This window comes from Onychostruthus taczanowskii, unplaced genomic scaffold, assembly GCF_017590055.1.
Source record: "Onychostruthus taczanowskii isolate IOZ18803 unplaced genomic scaffold, ASM1759005v1 scaffold1172, whole genome shotgun sequence".
Classification (NCBI taxonomy): Eukaryota; Metazoa; Chordata; class Aves; order Passeriformes; family Passeridae; genus Onychostruthus; species Onychostruthus taczanowskii.
Window position 1 is genome coordinate 1 of NW_024498321.1, and position 4,055 is coordinate 4,055.

Sequence of the window (4,055 nt, forward strand, 5' to 3'; positions counted from 1 at the left end):
CCCCTAGACCAACGAGCCGCCCTCTACAACCTCTCCCCCCCCCCTCCCCCCACGCCCCGCCACGCAAGCCCATGGCAGTGGTGCCAAGGTGCCCTAGTGCAAGAGATCTTTCTCCTTTTTAATACCTTTATTTTAAAAAATCAGCTCAGGTGGGGAGAAACGACGGGTCGCGCCCACGCTGCCACTGCTCCCAGGAGTGGCACGGAGGAGGAGGAAGAATGCACCTGTGTCCACTGGTCTGCAGGCAGAGCTGGGGCTTCTGTCCTTGCGAAAACAATAGGAGAGTCCCCTTTTCAGTCTGACATTCGAGGTCCTCTTTCTAGTCGACCTCCTTTAGTTTAGGGTGAGAGAAAAAAGGATCTTAACAGACATGGGATTAAGTTCCTCACCTTTAGACATCACTTAGATCTCTTAATTTCATGTTGGCACATTGTTTTAGGGCTTTTTCTTGCAAGATTTGGTGAGGGGCTTCCTCATTTGTATACCATTTGTATATACCGTTTGTATACCGCTACCTGCAGCTTCAGGTGTCATTCTCTAGGAAGCAGCAGGGGACAATTGAGCTGATTTCTAACCATTAACAGATAATTGAAGAAAAACTATTAACAACAGCTGATTACAACATGAAGTTATTAACAACAGCAATTGGTTTAACTTGTTAACTCTGCAACTTAAAAAAAAACTGGACAACTTTTCTACTCATAACATTAAGGTATGACGAGCGTGGGTCTCACTCCCAGAGGAATTGTTGCTTTGGTCCGAGCCTGTCCTGTTTTCCTCTACAGAGCCCTCTGGGGTCTTCCTGTTGTTCCCCTCCATTCGCTGCAGCTTGGGACTGGGCAGGATGCCGGAGGCAGCTTGAGGGGCTGGGGTGTGGCACCCACTGTGCACCACTGCTATCCCCCGCCTCCTGGGCCTGCCGTACCCTCAGGCAGAACCAGTGCTTTTAGGGGCCGTCTGTGGGGGGCTCTGCCAGCCCCACAAACAACAATCTCTTTTGTCTGGAGAGGCAAAAGAACATGGAGGTGCTGGGGGTTGATCCCAGAGCCTCTTGCATGCAAAGCAAGCGCTCTCCTGCTGAGGTACATGCCGCTGTGCAAGGGCAGGGTGGTGCCCAAGAGTTCCCGCTGTCTTCATGGTCCACCTGCCCCTGTGGCCACTGAATCCAGGGAAGTTATGCACCATGGACACCTCCAAATGCCAGCCCCACCTCCTGGGCACTGTAAGATGATTTCCTTGTTCCAGGCTGTGCCAAGGGGAAAAAGGCAGCATCAGCCACCCTCTTCAACTTCCAGAACTGGGAGGCATAGATATGGGGCATGATTCTCACCTAAGGTGTGAGAGGTCCTAAGTTCAGCTCCTTGATGAGCACACCTTTTGGGCACCTAACTTCTTCGGCTGGCACATGGGACTGCAGCGTAACCAGGGCTCTGGCACAGAGGGCTGGGTGTCCCTTCCTGGCTGGGTGGGCAGGATGGACCCCCCGAGGCTGGCAGTGTATGCCCCAGGGATGAAGGCACTCAGCCAGGCCATCTCCCTGCCTGGCTCAGGGGGATGTAGCTCAGCGGGAGAGCACTTGCTTTGCATGCAAGAGGTCCTGGGATCAACCCCCAGCATCTCCATGTCTTTTCCCCTACAAGAGTTGCTGTATCCCTGGGCATTCTTGGAGGATGCTTCCCTGTGTTGCCTGTCTCGTGGCCAAGGCACCTGAATTTTTTCCAGCCATCAGTAAATATTCCTGCATGTTCCCTTTTCCTGGCCCTCCGGGTGTGGGTACTGGGGCTGAGCAGAGCCCCACACCAGGCGGGGGATGGCATAACCTGAGGCAAAGTGGAGTGTCCCGACTGTCATCACCTGAATAAGGCACATCAGTGGCTGTGATGGCCGAGGGGTGAAGGCGTTGGACTTGAAATCCAATAGGGATTCCCTGCGCAGGTTCGAATCCTGCTCACAGCGATAGGTTTTTACCTAGGGGTGGTGGTGTGCAAGGGTGACTGACCCCCGTCCTTCAGGATTTTGATCCCTGGAGAGCAGTGGACAGGGAAGGGACAGTGCTCTTGCATTGGGTGGGCTTGTGGCCTCTAGGCTCAGCTTCTGCATGACCCCTCCTTTTGGGCACCTGTGGCCAGGCATGGCCTCTGCCGTGTCAGGGCAAGGATGGAGAGGCACTGGCTGGCACAGAGGACACAGGGAGCCTCCCTAGCTGGGTGGCCCCTGGGATGGGATGGTCCCATCACATGTGCCAGGAGCACAGTGTTGCCCAGTGCCCATGGGCACAGCCATGGCCAGGGCTGGTTCCCTCCTGGGTTGGGAAGGAGCTGTCAGGGCAGTGGGGTCATGCTGCCACTGCAGTCTCAGGGGGAAGCTCTGCCATGGTGCGTCTCTCACCTCTGGGGAGCCCTTCCAGAGGCAGATGTGAGTTTATCATCACTGGCCCATGGAGGAGGCGGGTTTGAGGAGGGGAAAAAAAGCTGGAGATGCTGGGGGTTGAACCCAGGGCCTCTTACATGCGAAGCAAGCGCTCTCCCGCTGAGCTACATCCCCTGCCTAGGCTACCTACATCTGGGGGTTCTGCTGAGCCCCCTGCTCCTCGTGCCCCATTTTAAAACCAGGCAGGTGCAGCCCATAGCCATGCTGTGCTGGGCAGAGTGTGAGCTTCAGATGAAATTTAGAAACTCCCATTGAATCATGAGGTGCAGAGAGAAACCCCTGGCTTTCTAAACTTTTCGCAGAGGAGCCTGGGTGTGGCTGGATCCAACCTTACCCCCAGATTTTGCAATGGTTTATCTCTAAAATATTGTGTAAGTGTAGTAGAAACTTTATACAGCTTTATCCTGCAGGATTAAAACTAAATATTAAAATTAATACTTACACAAATACATATGATTTATTACAATGATTAGACCAAAAAAATCTTAATCAGAATGATTTACTACACAATATAGGTGCTATAACAACTATTACAATATAGTGTAATTTGAAGGAATATTGAAACAATGATATTAAAGCAAATATATTAAAACTGCCAAAACAAATTAATAAGTAAATGTTGATGTTTCTCACCCAGACCAGCCAATGACTGGGGGCAAATCTCTTGGGCTCAGCCTTAAGGAGTGACCTTGAGGAGTGTCTCTAACCCACTGGGGAATCTCCACACATACATTTCAGGAAAGGATCTGTCAGAAAACCCTACCATTCAAATTTAGGACTTTTATACTATAAAGGATGGACTGTGAACCAGGTATGTCCAGGCCAGCTGTGCCAGCTCAACAGCTTTAATAAAGTTATCAGTGATATTACTTGTTTATTCCTTTATCCAGGTATTTTACCAGATCTACTATATCTTCATCTCACTATCAGGATGTTTAAATTTGAGGTTGATGAGTCAGGCTGGTTTCAGCTTTATTGAACACCAAAAGCAGCGTGATCTCTTTTTCTTCATTTAACACTGATTGTTTGGGAAATAGAGCATTGTTTGAGTTGTTTCCTCCATTCCAGGCTCTGGCATTCCAGAGCAACCTGCTACATATTCCCAGGTGACATCCCCACAGCCAGGGAAGAACAAAGGTGACCTTTCCATGGTAGCCATCCATCAGAGACAAATAGAGCGGCTACAGGTCCCATCTCACCCAAGGCAGTTCTGCAAGTACTCGAACTAAAAGAAAGGAGTTTCTGCCGAGCTAAGCAACTGGCTCGTTGGTCTAGGGGTATGATTCTCGCTTCGGGTGCGAGAGGTCCCGGGTTCAACTCCCGGACGAGCCCTTCTTTTGGTCGCTCACCTGCCTGGGGATGTGGTGAAGCCAGGGCAGGGAGGGAGGGAAGCAGTGCCTGCAGAGCAGCTATGGGCACAGTGTTTTGGGTGGGCACGTTTGTACTTAAACCAGGAGAAGCGCCTTGGAAGCAGGAGTAGTGGGAAGGTTAGAGAGCAGCCTGTGACAGTCGGGTTCGGAGACCTGGGGGCAGAGTGGGGTGAGGGGACTTGGCCAACTCCCCTGGCTATTGCACAGGGGGATGTCGCTCAGCAGGAGAGCGGTTGATTTGCATGCAAGGGACCT

General features: G+C 51.5%; 4 non-coding genes across 4 annotated transcripts; 3 read left to right on the top strand and 1 right to left on the bottom strand.

Moving 5' to 3' along the window:
* Positions 1-1,550: 1,550 nt before the first annotated feature.
* TRNAA-UGC lies at positions 1,551-1,622 on the top strand. The gene has a single exon. It is a non-coding gene; the product is annotated as a tRNA-Ala (tRNA).
* Positions 1,623-1,874: 252 nt separating this feature from the next.
* Positions 1,875-1,956, top strand: TRNAS-UGA. Its single transcript has one exon. It is a non-coding gene; the product is annotated as a tRNA-Ser (tRNA).
* A 516-nt stretch (positions 1,957-2,472) lies between these two features.
* On the bottom strand, positions 2,473-2,544 carry TRNAA-CGC. The gene has a single exon. It is a non-coding gene; the product is annotated as a tRNA-Ala (tRNA).
* Positions 2,545-3,690: 1,146 nt separating this feature from the next.
* Positions 3,691-3,762, top strand: TRNAP-CGG. The gene has a single exon. It is a non-coding gene; the product is annotated as a tRNA-Pro (tRNA).
* The last annotated feature ends 293 nt before the right edge of the window (positions 3,763-4,055 follow it).